This window comes from Osmia lignaria, chromosome 5 (genome assembly GCF_051020975.1).
Source record: "Osmia lignaria lignaria isolate PbOS001 chromosome 5, iyOsmLign1, whole genome shotgun sequence".
Lineage (NCBI taxonomy): Eukaryota > Metazoa > Arthropoda > Insecta > Hymenoptera > Megachilidae > Osmia > Osmia lignaria.
The window spans coordinates 7,439,315-7,458,655 of NC_135036.1; the positions used below are offsets into that span (position 1 = coordinate 7,439,315).

General features: G+C 41.6%; 1 protein-coding gene across 19 annotated transcripts in view; it reads left to right on the top strand.

Moving 5' to 3' along the window:
* LOC117605080 (protein muscleblind) overlaps window positions 1-19,341 on the top strand; it is a 215,735-nt gene that overhangs the window by 56,158 nt on the left and 140,236 nt on the right. Inside the window, exon 4 of one of the 19 annotated variants that reach the window (XR_013062153.1) lies at window positions 9,892-9,946. The exons of the other annotated variants lie outside the window; for them this stretch is intronic. The gene's annotated coding sequence lies outside the window, so the exon portion shown is untranslated. The remainder of the gene's footprint in view (window positions 1-9,891; window positions 9,947-19,341) is intronic. 19 annotated transcript variants of the gene reach the window in all.

Here is a 19,341-nt window from a genome sequence, read left to right on the forward strand (position 1 = left end):
AATTTTTCCAGCATTAATTATTATATAATTCTCAGTTATTCTGATTGAAAATTAGGGTGACCAGTGTCTTTATATTCTACATACCCATTTCCTAAATTTCATCGACAAACTTTCCGGGGACCGTTCGATCGGCGAACAATAGCGATTTAATACCGAAAAGTGAAGAAAAAAGGAGTCGGGGAACAAAGGAGCTACTTTTCATAACCCTTCTTCGAATTTTCATTTTACCAGCCAGCCCGGATGATATCTTTGAAAGATCGATCCCTGGGCTCGATGGTTGTCCGCGAAGAAAGGCTGACTTTCTGGTCGAGCCCGTCAAAGTATATGTTCCGGGGAAAAGACTGTCGAGGCTAGGTTAAATATGCAGGCTGTTTGCGTAGTCTCTCGACGGACGACTTCATTGGGTCTAATTGCGGTAATGCTCATAGCCCACGGCCACTTTGCTCCGTCCAACTATGAGCTGCCACCAAAAGCGTAATCGCGAGTCACGGTTCAACCTGGCTTGCACACCTGTCCACTCTCAACTGAATAATCCTTTTTTCGCGATTATGGTAGGAAGCGAGTCGAGAAGCTTACGTTGCTCCGTGTTTGCAGGGCAACATTCCTTTTATCCGAAAACTCGAGTATTCGAGTGTTAATTTGAAACAAAGGGAGGTTGAAATTTTTCTCAATTTTCGATACAAAGCTCGGAACGAATGAACGATAACGTCGTCCATTGTTCGAAGGCATCGAGGACCTTTCGAAAGCTTTTCGTCGTGGTACCATGGAATAGCTAGTTTCTGACGTTTTGGTTCAGTGATATAGAATAGAATTCCTTTGAGTCCGATCCACGTTCATCCTCTCTCCTTCGCTGTTTCTTGAGCCACGTAAAGTCGCCAGGCAGTGGATGAAAAGGCTTCTCTTTCCTTGGCCCTTTGTTCCCCGATTCAAAGCGACCGTGGTAATTAGATTTGAGTTTTGCAAAGTTGATTGGGCCAAGCGTCGCTCCGGGCGATAGGAAATTTTATTACCGACACACAAGTGACGGACACCGTCGAAACAATCGGAAGAAAACTCTTCCTGGCGATTGCGTGCGCTGGTAGTGAAAAGGTTCCTCCGTTGGCTACGGTTTTTCGTCGACTCCCACGATGGATCGTTTTGTTTCATCGACAATTGGTATAGAAATCAACGAAACTTCTCGTACACTCTGTATACTTGGCAGAGTTTCAATTGTAACGGCTAATTAAGGTCCCTCGGTGTTCAGGTAAGCTGATCCTTTCGAGGGCTGTTAGAACAGTGTAATGTTTGGAAAAAGGGTAAGGGAGATACCCCATAGTGAAGTTAACCCTCGCAGCTACGCGATACCGGCTTACCTTTGACCCTTAACTAAATTTCCATTATGCGATCTTCAGATTTTCGATACAAATTATTCGATAAAGATTCTTCGCGAGACTCGAGATAAACGTTACTCGAAAAGATTTCCATACACGAGGGGTACATCAGCGTGTCGTCGAAGTGTTTGTCAGGGCTTCGCTGGGTTGGCATAGAATTGGTGGAAAAATCGATGGAGGAGAAAAGGAGGAGGCGATCAACAACCGGAGAAGACGCAGTTCCTCGAAAACATGCACCGAAACGAAGGTGGCCAGACGCTGGTTATCGATTGGGAATGACTTTCGCGCAAACGTGTCAGACGAGAAGCACGATAAACGCGATAAGAGGCGTGAGAGCGGCGACGACGAGGAAAGGCGGATGAAAGAGAAGGCGGGTACCACGAGGGGCTAGAGAGTGTCGAGGAAAAACCGTGCGAAAAGCTTCGCTTCAAAATTGCAGTCTTCTGCTCGCGGCAGCGATCGACGTTCCCCGATAAACCAACGGGAACGACGCTTTCGTCCGTAACGACGCTGCCTTCACCATCCCTCGCGCATCCCTCCACGGCACCTTCCGCCACCTCCCGCACACCAGAACGAGAAACTGCGAGAACTGAGGGAACGCGAACCCCGAGAAAATAGAAATTGAAACGGTGAAAACCTGCTCGCCTGACTGGCTGCTAAAACTTCGCGGTCCACCATTAAGATACACCGCCATTTCATTGTAACAAACTGTACAGGGAGGTTCAAAACAAAAGTACACTGTAAAAATTGCCGATCTTCCTGCGATTTCAATCCAATTTCTATCCATTTAAAAGTACCGATGGTCAAAATTCAAAATTCTTCTCGAGACAGAGGGATTTGAAGACTAAGAAGTTTTTGTAATAGGAAAAGGGTTAACCCCTATTTTCCACCATTGAGTAAAAATCTACTTGAATTTTATTACAATTATTGTTCAAGTAACAATCGTTATCAATTTTCAAATAAATCAGCCAGATAAGGGTTGAATGGTATTATTTTAACCCTCGAGGACAGAAAGGTTTCGAACATATCAATGTTACCGTAAGAAAAATCCGAAGGTTCTGTGATACTCGTCGATAGCAGTGTTCATCTGGAGAATCTCAGTTGCAGAGAATCAACGACGGGAAACATTGGTTCTCTGGTTCGTCGAAACGATTACTCTGTCCCAGACGTACGCGTGCGGTCCCTTCGTCGAGACGAGAGTAGAGACGAGCCGAAGCTACAAAATTCTTCGACGTATACGGTTAGAGGGAAGAAATCGAAGAAGAGGAGAAAGAGAAGAAAAAAAAACGGTTGAAAAAGGGAGAGCTCTAAAGACTCAGCCGGAAGATTTCTCCTCGCAATCAGGACATCATTTTCCGCGAGAGGAGAGAGACGAACATTGAAAATAATCGGAGTGCACGAGACAAAGCTAGATAGAATCGAGAGGGAAAATGATAGAAAAGACAAAAGGAAAGAAAGGGAAAAAGTGGAATAGGACAGGAAGAGATGGACAGAATACGTTTACTGGCTACGATGATCTACAGTGGATTTCAAAAGTACTCGTTTGTCAAATTAATTTTTCTTTGCACGATTTTTTAATTTCATAAATGAATACAATTTTAGAGAAGAAATATTATTTAGTTTATCAATTTTATGATGTTTTTTGAAGGTTAATAGTAATCAGTAGTACGAGTGGGTCAGACGTCAGAGAATTAAGTAGTATAGCCAAATAATTAGTCAGACGTCGCCCAATTTTCAATTTTCGCTCAATATAGATTGAAATTCCAAAGACAATGCTTCTTAAAAATAAAATTTCTATCTCTAAACTTCTATATTTCTAATAAATTTTATTGGATTTTAGTTATTTTCGTTGGAATTTCATATTTCTGTTTCTATCAGACTTTCTTGAAGCCCTAGTTATTTTCATGGAACCTTTGTATTTCTATTAGGTTTTTTATTTTCTCATAACATAATTCTAGACAATAGAAAACTCTACTTATGTCTGAAATTTTTCACCTATTTTCTAATAACAACCCCTAATATGACAAATCAAATAGAGATAAATATACCTAAAGAAAAGGTGTAATATTTTCATAATTCAATAAATATTCCAATATTTCCGACGTTAATGGTAGATGAATCGTTAGAATGAAGCTCGGGTGATATATCGTTGCCTTTATTCTCTTTTGGACCACGGAGCGAGCAGGGAATAATTAGAAAGATAATTAGAACGAAAGTTGCATCTGTCTTTTTCATGTGTTTCTTCCTTTTTTTCTTTTTTCCCTCGTGTGTCTCGTTACCCACCATCGTCTCGCCCCCTTTTTAACCGGAGTATTTTTGTAACTTTAATTATCACCTGTTCCCAGCAATTCCAGGCTACCGGGATTTTCCGGCGACCCCGTACATACGCGTTTACCCATTTACCAGCGAGCCCATTTTACTGGCAACGTACTAAACGTAGTTATTCACGATAGCAGAGGCGCAACGAGCCCGTTCAATCTCCATTGGGAATTCGGTACGGCCAGCTAATTTCGGAGTCTGTTATCGTAGGATTTTCAGCTCTCATTTATTTCTACGCTCTACTTCGACGCTGCTCTATGCATTGCCGCTATTAGATTCATCGTGTTTGCGTGATGCTCTGTTTCAAATAAGATCACTGTTCGAAAATCAACCAGCAAAACAATTTCCTCTATTGTATTTTATTTGATACATCGACAGTCGGATGTTTCCGTAGATTTATGTTCTTCATATTCATTTGATTCGATTTCTGATTTCTGCAAACGGTGCTTATGATGAATCGATCGACATAGAAATGGAAAATTTTTCCTCTTCTTTCGAAGTTCATCTTTCATCCTTCATCGATCGTTCGCATTTTTGTTCTTCTTTTTATTATTTCTTCCTCTTCCCCTCGCCTTTCGTTATTCAGTCTCTCATAATATTTTCCTCGCTCGTTCCCTCGTCTCATTCTGCGAGGCCCCAACGGTCTCACCTCTTGTCATTTCTCCGCGGTGAAATTTTTATGGTGTGTCCAATTTCCGTCCTGGCTAATAGGCATTAAAGCCGACATGTCCTGGGCTTTCGTTTAAAGCGTTCACGGAAAAAGAGAAAAGATCCCGAGGCGAGCGGAATGACAAACAGGATTCTTATACACTTTCGACGACATCAGGGGAAAATCGAAAATTATCACTCCCGGATGATCGATGCTTCGGAAACGTTTCCACTTTATTTCCGTATTAAGATTCTTGCGGCATTTCAAATCAAATGGTCTTGTTGAAAAATCATCTCTTAGACGCTGGAGTGACCTAAAAACATACAAGATCGAGATAATCATCTGAAAGTTTTTATTGATTTCCATGGAACGACGAGTGATTAATTAAAAGTCGACACGCCTAATGGGTTACAGATTAATGCTTTTGTGTTGCTAGATGGATGTTTACTTTGCCACCGGCGGCAATAAATCAGCGTCTCATCGACAGGGAAAAAGTTGTATGTTTCAAGATTTATACAGCGAGCTTTCTCAATGGAAAATCTCCAGTTAATTTATCCTTCGATCTAGTTAACCCAGATTATTTTCTCCTTGTATAAATTTCGTGAAATAACAACGTCTAGAAAATAGCTGTTAACAACTTAACACTATAAGGTTTCATTAAAATTGTGGGTCTCTCTCCATGGTCCGCCATCCGAAAGTTAACAACCTATCATCTATTTTATCCTAATCGAGAAATTTGGACGTTTTATTAAATTGAAAACAAATAAGAAAGTCTTGTATGGTAGACTGGACGTACAGCCAGACCACACAAAACGTTCGACGACAGTTTACTTTTCGATCATTAATTTAATGGAGAAACAGGATGGTGGAAAGTGCGAGGAAGCATGTAAATTGGCCAGGTACCGTGCGCGATTCGTGGAAGCAGTTAGGATCGTCAACTCGCTTGGGAAAAGTTTCGGTTCGGTCGAATATCCATGGGCGTGCTGGAGTTTCCTCGCGACGTCGCATATTTCTCTTTCGCGAACGGGTTTACTTCGGCGCGCATAAATAAACAAGACGGTAAGACAGTAAGTCAAACGTCCAACACGCGTCGTTGCAGTTGCACGTTTGGTCGTTCCCATGAAACTTGTTGGGAAATGTCGTCGAACGATACGTAAAGTAGAATGGAAAGGCAAGAAAATTTTCTTGAGTTTCTTCCACTCACAGACACGAGAAAACGTTACGTCGAATATGAAACGAATATAAATAAGGTAACAAGATTGAAATAATTAAAAGAAGATAGAATAAATGAATGAAAATTTCCAAATTTTTTTTTAAATTTTCCTTTTAATTAGAACAGTTCCATTAAGTGCGCGAATTTCAGTCCAACGTTGATAAAAATGAAGAAGAGAAATGTGTGATAAATATTTGTTGAACGGAGACAATCTTACCAATTAGATAACGAGTATTCCAGTTTACAAGCGGAGGTTTAGCACGGATGTACCGTAATGGTGACGCTATTTCTTAATTAACCGTGTCCTTGAACGTCTCGACGAAGTTAATAACGTCGGTGCCTCTAATGGAACGACAACGTCGTTTCGACAATTTCACGGTTGAAACGAGCGTACAAAACTACTGCCAGATGATTTTTCCCGTGAAATCGTGAAACAATGCTCGCTAAATAAGCCGAGAAGCATGAAAATCCATCGCGTGACTGACGTACTATGGAATCGAGGTCAGCAGTTTTAACGGCGATCGATTTTATCCCCTTGCACCCTTCGAATTCATTTTTAAGGGCGTTCCTACTGATTGGGATATTAATCGTTTTCGATATCGATAGGAGTTTGACGTTTCACGAAGCGTCTCAAGTTCACAGATATCGATTAGAAAAATGATATTTAGTTTCATTTTGAAATTTTTAGAATTCCTGTACCGTCGTTTCTCCTTAGGGAAGCTTAGGGTACTTCCTTAAGGAATCGAAGCACGCGTTTTATCAATATTTTTTTCCCTCCGTTTAATCGACTCTTGCCAGTCAGTGCCGCGAGTTTTCGTGACAAGAGGCGGTCTAGACATTGATTGAAAGCTTCGACCTGTACTTCTTGCCTCGTTGTTACCCCTCTTCCTTTTCCTTTCCGCTGCCCGAAGACATTCCACCTTATATCCCCTTCCGTGTCAATCGCTGCTTGATTAAATTTATGGATGATAAAAAGCGTGCGCCTGGTAAACAAGCCTCGGGGTGCAAAAACCTAGCTTTCGAACCTGAATAAAAACCTTCCCCTTTTCCTTTCTCAGTTTTGTAAACGTTACCCCCGCTGGTAAAAAATACAAAATAGTATAGAGGAGTTATTTTTTTTTGCTATCGTTCGAGGTGTTACAAGTGTTTCCATTGTTCCATCAACGTCCCCTGTATCCAGCATAGTGAAAAGCTATTTTCTTTAGACCGGAAGCCGAGGGCTTGGTTCATTTTCAAATTAAGGACTCGTAGAACCTTAACTCACCTATACGACCTCTTGGAAAAGATGTTGTTCGATTTTTCCTCGTAACCTCGCGTCTTCCCCGCTCGGATAAACCATATCCCAACGAATACGAGCACCGTCGTAAAAGTGGTTGTTGCTCTATACGGTAAGCCGTATTACCCTTCGTACACGTCCGTATACCTCGACTCCTCTCCGTGGAACCCTCTCTTCAGGGACTACTTCAACCACCGTCACCCATACGCGTCGCTCTTTTTCACTGGTAGCTCGATGGGTTGGCCAGTTGCTCTTGTCGCCACCTATATACGTGGCATTACTTTTTATTCTCCTCGCGGCCGTAAACGCGACTAATAGCTGGCTTTTCGGACGATAATAAAGCAAGGGACCGAACGCGGGAATGATCCTATCGTCGCTGTTATCCGTGGTTATCTCGTACGTCTATCCTGTCCCATTCAATCTTTTACGTTGGCCTTTTTTTCAATCTTCCTCCCTCGGTGCTCCCGGGGATGGCGAGAATCGGAGAGCAACGAAGAAATAAGCAAAGATGCAGGTATTCAGTGGGGAACTCTGGATAACTTACGGTTATCATCCCCTTTTTTCTTGGAGTTATTATTTCCTTTTAACCCTTTGACTACTGCGGACTTTGAGAAGTACCAGTCGTACCATACGATAGGAATTCAGTCTGATCCTCCACCGAGAAGGGCGAAATTTTTCGTTAGTCGTGCATTTTTGAAAAGGTAGATTGAAATTAAACCAATATAAAATTTACTAAGCGCCTTTAGGCGCCAACAATAGTCAAAGGGTTAACCATTCGGCATAGTTTTATATTTAACTCCTTCGATAGTTGATCAGTCAGAGCTTCAATTTTAATACAAATAAAGAAAATTGAAATATCTTGCATATGCAACTTGCGTCGAAAGTGTAACACGATGTTGCGGGGCAAAGGGTTAATAATAAGTAAGGGTGCAATTTTCTTATGACAATTAGAGAAAAAAAGCAGCCACGCAAATGTAAGCCCTTTAAATCGGAAACGATGGTCTCGATGTACAGGTGTAAATGTGTAGGTGTTCGGCAATGTGTGTATCGACTGCATCTGCAATTACAATCGAGACCAGTTCTCGGATCCATTAGTCACCTGACGGTGGAGGAGGATCGGTTTCCAGGCGTGCAGAGAGAAGGAACGAGTCGAGTCCCGGAGTCTGGCAGTATTAGAGCAAACCTATCGGGACACTAATGACTAGGATTACTTCTCTGAAGATATTGCTGCCTTCTTTCTTCCTTTATCCGTCGTCCGTGCCGTTTTCCCTTTTCGTCTGTTAGACGTTGCGAACCTTCCGCTGCTCCGTTTGCTCTCTCACGCGTTTCCACTGCGAATATCGATGAACCGAACGAACCTCCCTAGATTCGTTCGGTTTATTCGTCTATCATCGTTTTTCTTTTTTTTTCATTCCACGTTTGCCCCTGCAATGAAAAGGGGCTTCGTGTCAGGCCAGCTTGGATGGATTTAGATAAGGAAGTGATAAGGTCGATGAGCTTTAGAGAGCTAGTCAATGGGTCGATTCGTGACACGGTTTTATTGAAAGCTTTTAGCCTCTTTCGGTTTTTTTTTTTATCATCGTTGTTTGTTTTATTCGGAATTAAGTGTTGGGTCGAATAAACGCGTTTTCGTACGAAATTGCAGTGAAAATTTGCAAGTGGTATTCTTTTGTTTCTAATTTTTGAAAATAGCATTAACACCTCGGGGACACGTTATAGACACGTTATAATTGCAATTATTCAGAATACGATTTATTTTTCCACGTTCTAATCTTTTAAATCTGCAGTGCAGATAAAGGTGAACAATCCGTCGTGAAAAACGAAGGAGATTCATCTTGGTGTTGAAAAGATTGGATGGAAAAAGAAACGATAATTAGCGCGCGTAAATTATCAGGTAATTACCATATTTCAATGAATTTTAAATCACATCTGTACACACAACTCTCGCGAAAAGAACCCGATTCAACGAGAATTCTTATTCTCTGCTAACAAACTTTTTCATGAAGGATTGAACAAATTTAATCACACGTTTCTTATTTTATCGCGAAGAGATACGTTCCCATTTTTTCTCCTATCACGAATTTACACCGCGCCTCTGCGATCCCAAAAAGTAAATGCGGCAATCTTGTTTAAACAAAACCGTGAGTCATGGCATGTTGCGTCACGCGGCTTCCATTCTTCCTGTTATTTTTCACTCGGCTTTGCTTTTACGAGTGTGTCAAGCGTAATAGCAATTTAAACACGGGCAACCTAAATTTTTGCTAGTTTCTAATAAATCGTCGTAATATCATATTAATGACTATAAATTATTACTCAAATTCATCAATAATTTTATGCAAATTTATTTCACAAAAATGTGACAAGTATAAACAAGAAATCAAGAACTTTATTGGATAAATTTAGGTTCGTTTCTAGCATAGAAACAAAGAGGAAGTAAAAAAGAAAGCGTTGATCTTAACAAAAATCGCGATTAGTGGGTGTAAAGGAACGCGATCGTAAAAGTCCACCATTTCTTTGGCAAAATCTGAATCGCCTTCGTTTTGCATTTCTCATCAACAGCTCCTCGTTTCTCAGCTCTATCCTTCTTTTTCGCGTAGTCATTCGGGAAAAGCACGATCTTCTTCACGGCGATCACCTCTTCCTTATATTGACTGGTTCTCTTATCTTTTTCTTGCTCTTTCTTCTCCCACTACTTCACCTCCCTCTATCAATTTATTTTTCTCTCTTCGGAGCAGTGGACCGCGTAACGAGCAACGTAAATCAATCGGTTGGCATTGTGGCTTCGTTCCTTCGACAGTGGTTCTCCATTCTCGATCTCTCCGTATCACTTTCTCTTATGTATCTTTTCCCTTTTCGGTGTATCATAGCTTTCAGTGCTTGATTCGGTAATTTCTGAGAAAAATTTCAATGGATTATCAAAGAATAGTATTCATTTCGTTATCAAGTCATAAAGAGAGCGAACGTGTCACTTTCACTGCAATAATATTTCATTTAATTTTCACAATCAATTATCAAGTCCAATTAACACACTGTATTAACATACATTTTTTCGTTTCTGTTTCAGGTAAGTGTCTGCTGTGTATTTTGGCTTTCCACATTCAAATTAATTCAACCAACAGGTAAACAGTTTAATTGTTTGAAATTATAAAAAAATATCGTGTTTGAATTTTATTTTATACTTCGATAAGAATTGTGTAAAGTTGAGAATCCTTTCGCCTTTCTCTGAAGGATAGATACACTATGTGCTGAGTGCTCGGAGAAGAAAACACTCGCTTTCTTCTCCCAGAAATCAAATATTTTTAACAGTATTTGTAAAAAACAAGTTGCTGACATTGCCAAAATTGTCTCATATTCGAGTTTATTGAACCTTTGCTATTTCTGTATTGAATTCTTTGAAATTTGTGTATTTGTTATTATTGGCTCTCTCCATGGTCCGCCGTTTCCAGGCTTAATAAACTGTGATCTCTTTTATCGTAATTAAGAATTTTCACTAATTCTCACATATCAGAATCATCCATTATGGCTTACATGTTTTATTAAATTAATGATGTTGAGATTAGCTATTTGATATGCAATGATTACAGTCGTGTTAATCAATTAACGGGAGAGGGATCGAAGGGAATACTTGAAGCAAATGATAGGAAGGCAGGAAATGTGGGATTAAAAAGGTTTTATGTACACGAAGCTTAATACTGTAGCTCGATAGAAGAGAGACGAGATTAGTTTATGTAAGGCTCATGAAACCAGATCTCGTTTCAGCTCTGACTCGTGAGTACACGCTTCGAGACTCAACGTCGAAGCCACGATGTTCCTATCTCTTTTCCTCTTCTCTTCTCTCTTTTCTATATTTTTTATTCTTAATCTTTCGACCTCTTTCCCTTCCCTTCACCTTTCGTTTTATCCAGCTCGTTCGCATCTTTCGCGCCGAGTTTGCATTTACCTTCGTTACGTCCCTCGCTTAATGCGATTTCAGTCTTTCGCAACGATTCTCACTGGATGCCTCGTAAAGGCTCTGATTCATCGAGATCCTCGGTTCCCACCTTCTTTGACGGGTCGATGGGACGATTTTTTCCCTCCTTTATAAACAACTCTGCTTTATTTAGCTTTGAAAATGAGAAACATCTTCGTCTCTTATTGTATTTTGAAAAAAAAGAAATTTTACTGTAGTCTATCGTTATACTTTCAAACGTACAAATGCCACCCTTTTGCCATCGCAGCCTACGAAAATGATAAATTTTTATCTTCCGATTATGAAATCGTTATCCTGAGGTAGGTGCTAAATAGTGTGTCCTGTAAGCGTAATAATTCGGTCGGACGAGCAAGGCTGAAGATAGCGTCGAGCCGAGGTGTAATGCACGTAAGGCAGGCGGCCAGGGTGTAGCGATAAGAAAATATTAACGGGGATGCAGAGGTTATTTCGTGTGATAGGATAAGGTGAGGCGGAGACGTTAAATAGGGCGCGTTACCCACCCACCATTACTCGCAATTCTCTGTCATTAAACGTCCCTACCGTTCGTCGGGCTTGCTCCCCTTTCCTGTAATTTGTTTCTTACACCTTCCACTAGATCCCTCTCTACCTTCTGCGAGAGGGAGCAAATAGTTTAGTACCATTGGGAGGCGATGGGATAGTAGAAGAAGAGGAATATTCACCCTCGGAGAGTGGAACTTATAAAACTTGTGCAAGGATATACATATTGGGGTTCTCTCCATGGTCCGTCGTCCGAAAGTTGGAAACCGAGTAGGGGAGCCCTATTTTTGAATTATATATCAAACTGTTAAACAATGAAAATTTTTCTCGTATAGTGTCGTTTTATCTAGAGAAAAATACTATGTTCAGAGTGGTAGAAAATTAAGATGACCCAGTGTTAATTGAGAGAGGATTAATCATGATACATGTAATCTTGTCACTTTTTCTTTTTCCCTCTCGCCTTCTCATTCCTTCTAACCTTTGCCTCCATATCAGCTGGCACCCCTTTCCTTCATTGTCCTCCACTTTTTCCCTTGTTAGGGCTCCCTGCTCCGCCTTTATTATTTCTCTTCTTCTTTCCGAGCCAGTGACGTTCGATTCGCCCTTGAGACTCGATTCGTGAACCCTTTCGAACCGGTCCAGACGCGTCCAATGGGAATTGTGCGCGAAGGCGTTCCTCCTTTGGACTCTACCTTACTTTTCTTCTTCCTTTTCTACTTTGCATATACGAACGTACAGGGTGGCGAAAACGTAGAACGACATTTTTCTTGAAAGGAAGCTTCGTTCACAGTATTTCTTGGGGTAATGGATTAGATTTCTGAAAGTATTTCTTAAACATCCTTCTTTAGACATTCTGTATCATCGTTTTTTGATATTCGAATAATAATTTTTCTTCGCTTTTCCTAAAAATCTTTGAATTGAGAAGTTGAAGCACGGATCGACTAGGGCAGCAGCGAACGAGTTAAGGTTCCTCTGTCAAATTGACAAATTTGTTAAAGATATTATTCGAATCCTTTTCCTTTTCTTTTCTCGATGTTGAGCGACTTTTTCGTCCGAGTATTTTCTTTCCTTTGGTCGTTGCCAAGCCCGTATGCCGGAACAAATAGGAATTTCAGCGGCGGTGACGTGCTCGTAAAGCGCAACAAGTTGAGCCCGAGCTGAAGGGTGTGTCTCGAAAAAATATTGGGAATTAAGGGAGCACGAGCGTCACTCTCCTTCCTTCTCGGACCGAAGGATATTTCTTCGACGGTAATTTTCTTTCACCCCCTAACGCCACTGTTCGCCGAAGGAAAGAGGAAGGCGTGTTCTTGTTTAATTCACAATTTCTTTGCGCTGCTATTCTCTCGCCTAGCGGGCTGAAAAACTTCCCCAAAGCTTTGTTCCTGAAACGAGCAGCCTAGGAATTTGTCGTGGAAAAGTAGTCTGCACCCACTTTCCTCTCAACATGCAACTGTGAAATCCTTTCTATGGAATTACTTGTTTTGGGTAAATAGGAATGCAATTGTGCATCCAATGCTGCACCATTTCTTTTTTAACCCTTTATGGGTCACTGCGACGACAAATAGTTGTAGATATTTTTCGGCGAGGTCATTTAAGAAAATCATGAAAAAGCCATTTTAATTATTTGTAAACATTGAACAATTTTTTATTGGACCATGAATTTTTTCAATGCTTCCGCGACTATAAAGAGATTTGCAACCACCTGAGAAAAAGAAGGTAACAGTGTTCTACCCTTCTGGTTTCCAAGAAAACAGAAAATGCTTTTTTTATTACATACCAGTGCATATCTGATCGGTCATTGCGTTCCTAGGAAGAGGGTGTAAATTTTAGTGCTTTAGGTGGTCCAGCTAGGAGCGTGTTTAAGGGACCATGAAAAAAAGGTGTAACCCCTTTTTTTTTCTCCATCCGTGTTTTGCCGTTTTACGCCTCTATGGGATCACTAGTGGTCCTTTCGATCCCCTTTTCACACAGCTCTACGAACGACGACAAACTCTCGAGCCCGCTAAAGTACAATCTTGATGCTCGCGTACGACTTACGAGACGACACCGAGCGCTCGTAAAAGCGACCAGAATTCGCTTGTACCAAGCCTCTATCTCGTCCACGGGTTAGATGTAGAAACTTACATATTTACAAGGTGTGGCTGGTAAATAATAAAACTGGGTTACTGAAAATTATATTGCACTCGGATCGCCATTACCCGTATATTACGTGGCAATAAAATATAATATCGACTTGGTCTCTAACTTATGAAATACTCGGGTCACCTAAATTATTCGTGAGATATCCAGGTACCCAAATTATCCATGGAATTGGATACTCGGGTATCCAAAAATTATTACGGCGCCCAAAAGATACCACGGTATTCAAAAATTACCACGGTATACAAAAATTATCACGGTATCCAAAAATTGCCACGGTTTCCAGAATTTACCACGGTATCCAAAATTTACCACGGCATCCAAAATTTACCACGGTATCCAAAAATTGCCACGGTTTCCAGAATTTACCATGGTATCCAAAATTACCGCGACATCCAAAAATCACCACGGTATCCAAAATTGCCGCGATACGCAAAAATTTCCACGGTATTCAAAAATTATCACGGTATCCAAAAATTACCACGGTATCTCGAGTACCCGGCCCGAATCAGAAGCCCTAAAATCGACATAAACGAAGCTTCTTAGCGAAGATCGAGCTCGGCGACGATCGGTGTAGCTCGTTCTAGAAATGCACTGTCCGCTGCCAGAATAATGAATTATACCACGGCTGCACGACCTCGAACTGGTTCGATAATCGCATTAATGAAAATGCTCTCGCGTACCTGCACGGAATTTATTCGATATTATTGGTGCGTCCTCTGGCGGCCGATAATTCGACGTTTATAACGGCCAGCGAAAATCGTATTTATGGGCGACGCGTCAATATTTGGTCGCAATCGCGGCTGCTTTTCCCGCTATGTATTTCCTGCTCGTCGGTACGCGGTTTTATTTTTAGATTCGTTCGGAAAATTACGCACAACCGATCGTAATCAGATTTAGTTTCTTTTCCGTTTCGCGTGTACTCGAACGTGTGTAATTAATCGATCGTGTATAACTGTTTGAAAAATTTGTACAGGCACAGACATACGCGGTGTGTACCGTCGCTTCAGCTTTGATTGTTGCAATTTTAATTCGCCGGTGCAGGTAAACAGGCAGGAAGATTTTCGAAGCTGATAGTCGCGGAGATGCGCGAAATCGGCGAGTTAAATTATTCGCTAGACGAATGAAAAATTGATGGGTAACATTCGCGGGAAAGAACGAAAGGCTAGAGGCGTTCGAGCAAAGATCGCAAGGACGAGAACAAAGAAATCCATTGTCCTTTAGAACCTCGCCAACTTGCAAAGCCTCCGGTACGTGGTTCCTGTCTGGCGAACAGGTTTTAGTTCTCACACTAAAGTGGCCACGATGCCCAGATTTCACGGTGATCGAGCCACAGATTCGTACACCGATTGAACGTTGTACCTGCGATCTATAATCCCGCAGCCCCGGGGCTATTATGCGCTATAAAATCGTCGAACAACGAATCGCTTAGTCGTGTATATTCAGCAGACGATCTGCCAGAATTCTGACGTAATTTTGTTCACAGTCTCGAATTTACATTAGACTCCCTTTGATTAATCCAATTAATGAGACAGCGTGTTAATCTTGATTCAAAAATGAAAAAAAAAAGGAATGAAATTATCAAGTATTTGACCCACAATCACGAGAGTCCAGGTACTTATTTATTAGAGAAGGTATACGGGGGGTAGATCTACTAGTTTCCCTATGTACACGCGAGCAGATTCGACACACGTGCAGCAGGAAACGCGCAGAGAGGGGAACACAATATTGCGGATCAATAAACCTCAATAAAGTCAATTTCTGTCGCAAAGCATCTGAATACGGGAATTTTGTATTCCGCCGGCTAGGCAGCTGGCTGGGCAAGGATCGTGTCTCGAATACAGATTAAGTATATTTTATACGGTATCTCGGCGAATTCGCGCCGACGACTGTACACTCTCCATCCGTATACGCGTTTCCACCTTCGATCACCTCCCACGACTTTCTTTCTCGAACTACTTCTTCCCGCGAAACGAAACAACGAAAGATCCTACGGTTTGGAAAAGAAAAAGTATGCACGCGCGTTACGTTCGTCCCATCGCGTCATTTCTTTCGACCGAGTTGACGACTTTAAATGTCTCCCTTCCGTCTATTTCGGTGAAATTTCGTTGGCTCAACGTGTCCCGCCCGTGGGAATACCAATATCTTCTACCTAGCCGGCCCTGACGTGCATTTTTAGCGCACGGTATCGCGCTCTTCCTTCCAATGGAAATTCGACTTTCGATTTGCAACGTGTTTTCGAAGTACTCCGTGGCTGAGTTAAAGGGATCGTCGAAGTTACGAATATTAGTGTCAAGTTGAGAAATTTTAACTTCCTTCGAATATCGAGCCGGGCTCGATAATTTACAGTTCGATATTTGTAGCAAAGTTAATTTAACCCAGGTTCTAATTGCCGTTTGCAGAATGCAGAAAGTATGCATGGTATTTCAACTTTCTTAATTTGCCTTAACATTACGCCGGTGAATAGTTGCCTCTAATGGATGGAGTTCCTCTAAAAGTTACAAGATTAGAGGCTAATTGTTTTTTCTAAGATAGCTTGGTAATTATTTAATTGTAAGTCGATAGTTCGAATAGTTGAGAAAATTCGCAAAGCCTATCGAGTATTTGAACAGCCGCCAATTTGTTGAATATTTCTTTATGCTGTTTATTTTCGTACCAACGACGAACGCATTAACTATGTTTTGACAGCCTATTCCTCTTGTTACGTGAAATTTCAAGCGACATAATATTTGTTTTGTATGAGTTAACATGTTGGGTGAATTTTGATGACAATTATTAACACATTGAGAATGTGACAATGGGAATGGACATGTTGCAGTTGTAGTCATTAACTCCTTGACTGCAATAAGCGTCACTAGAAAATATATAAGCGAATAATTGAAAGAAAATTTTTAAAATCATTAAAATACCATCGCAGTAGAAATACCTGTGATAAGTCCGACAGGCTGCAATAAGCATTATAAAAGATAATATTAATCCTCTAGTTTGACATTTTAAATTATTACCGCACTTTTAGCAGTACATAGAACCGTAAAATAAAATTTCGAGTGAAAAATGGCGAAATTCAACGAAACGAACGAACGGGATCGAAAATTGATGCACTATATTCGGTGCACTCTCGGTAGGAAAATTAAATTTGAATACGAAGAAACGTGCACGCTAGCTGCAGATATATTCGAAGAAATGCGATGGCGTTTTCTCGCTGCAATACGAGTCACGATCGAGTAGATGTAATCGTGGAAATTGATTGCTTCAGCTGACAAGTCGAAGAAGAAGCAACTTACGCAGACAGTGTACACGGACTGGGACAGTAATTTCTTTCACTTGAAAGTACACTTCCTATCTATTATCACCATTGTGGATGGAAATGTATTCCTAGCTCGTTTTCATTTTATTTTTAACATTTCAATTATCATTTAACAGCGATATCCCAAGAAATATTACTATCAGATAATAAATGGAATTAAAATCGTGGCTCTCTCCATGGTCCGCGCTCGAAGGGTTGAGATAACCGAGCCCGAACTGGAACTTCAATATTAAATAATTTAAAACAGAACTATATTCATGAGAAACGAGTGTTATAAAAATTTCAACGATGCACTTGGGATGTGCCCAAGTTATAAGACACCTGTGAATTTTGTCACTCCGGCACGGTGGTAAAATTCGAAAATTCAGTAGCACGTATGACCCCTGCAGGAGACAGGTTGTATCATGCAGGAAGAACGATTCAAAATTCGTATCGGGACAAAGGCGAACGATATTCTTTTCCGTTCGTCGTGATATACGAGCGTCGAATTTACCCACGAAACAGCGAAAACTGGTCGAAATTGTATCGTGTCGTGAATCTACGTGAATTTTACATACGCGACGCGGATGATTCACGATACCGGCCGGCTCAGCAAATCACACTGTCTCTCCTCTCTCTTTCTCTCTGCTTCGTAATAAACGAGCCTCTGTTCTTCTCTTTCCGTTACCCCGGCATCCCTGTTTCGTCCTTGTTCAACGAGGGTCGCAGTCAGTGAATACACGCGTCGTGTACGGTGTATTATCTATAGGGTGGTCGCTACAAACGGTGTGGGGTCGGAACAGAGACAGCTAATTATTTAGACACGCTTGGACGCCACCCCATCAATCACTCCTCCAGCCTCTATCTTTCTCCGTTTCACCCTCTATCCCGTTCTCCATCTCTTTCTCGCTCGCTTCCTTCTGCTCTTTCCACGGACGCTTACGTAGAATGCCGTGGCAGCGTTAAACGCGCTTCTCGCCCCCTTTTACTGCAAGCACAGGGATATCGGGGTATGTACTCGTAAACTGGATCCTTGAATTTTTCTTATCAAATTAGGATAGAGTCCTTGAGACTGTTACTATTATTTCCAAACCATTGAGAAAATATTTATTTCAATAAATAAACGTTCAAGTCTGCCGAGGTAGGGAGCAATTCCATCCACGGCAGTGTCTCCTACGGTTATTAAATAAAATGAAAGAAAGGAAAATAAAAATTTTGCGTGTGCTGTGTGTGTCAGTAACGGACGCGCCGGATAGAAGGGCCAGACGCAAAGGAAGGCTGCGGGCTGAGAAATGGAGATTGCCTCTTTAAAGATGGTTGATTTTAATTTCACGGGACGCGAGTCTTCCGTTACGGCTACGAACACAACCACGAAACCGTCCTGCCTTTATATATCACCCGTTGCCGTGTATCCAGCGGCAAATATGTGCCGGGATACGGATACACCCACACGGCCATCTCCATATGCACGCGCCGTGAAACGTTCGCGCGGCGTACAACAGCCCTTCCATCGCATCGATCCTGCATAATGGCCCATTATGCTGCCTGATTTGCACGTTATCCGACGACTCGCGCGACGTGTAAGCCGCGAACTTCCAAGCGTTACCGATTCTATCCTCGCGACGATTGTGTCTGGTGTGTAGGCCAAACCTGATCGACAACGAGAAACTGTTTTCGAATCGAACCCGACTGAATTGTCGCCGCAATCATGCGCCATTTAACAGCGGGGATACGTGCGAAGGAACTATGGTACCAACAAAGCAGGATTGGGTTCCCCTAGGTGAAATGGCGATATAGGTAGAGGGAGGCATTTTGGCATTATTCGCTGTGTCAGGTTTAAAATTTTGTCTTTTATTTAGAAATTTGATAAAATTTATGTCGGAGCACCCATGATGACTAAGAGTAGTCATCTTTGACTCAGCATGGGTGCAGTTCAGCCATCATGGCGGTAGGTTGACCAGCGCCCAAGGAACGTAATCAGAGTGTATCGAGGGACATAAAAATCCAGAGAGCCGTGATAAGTCGATCCGAAACGGAAACGAGGATTGTTTTCAGCCCGATTTCGTAGTTTGCGGTGTGCGTTTCGTGTTCCGAGCGGATAGGTGCGATCAACGTTCGAGTAACGATGTCTTAAGACGTATGTAAACGTCTCTTATCGAGCGAACCAGGCGTCGTTGGACTCGAGTTTACCCGTTGGCTTACCGTCAGACTATCCACCTCTCGTTTTCCCTCCTCTCCTACTTTCTCTCTCCTTCTCTCTCTCTCTCTCAATCTCGTATCGACAGCTATTTATTTTGTATGCGTTACGCGGTGCTCATTGTACGTGAGACATCGTGCTTCTCGTGGATTACAAGGTTTCCACGTACGATGGAAAAGTTGTCGTGAAAATGCTTTTACTTACCGGACTGATTACACCTGGATTACGTAAACACGATGGAACCGAGTCGTATGAACTTTTCTTCTGGTCAGGATTATCCGTGATGCATGCGCTGAATTATAACTTTATCTTCTTCGTTATTAAAAGTTAGTAATTGCGACAGTGTCACAGTATTCTTAGATATTGACTTGTAAAAAGTTCCAATTACAGCTGTATACACTGACAAGGGAAACTACCCAAGTGT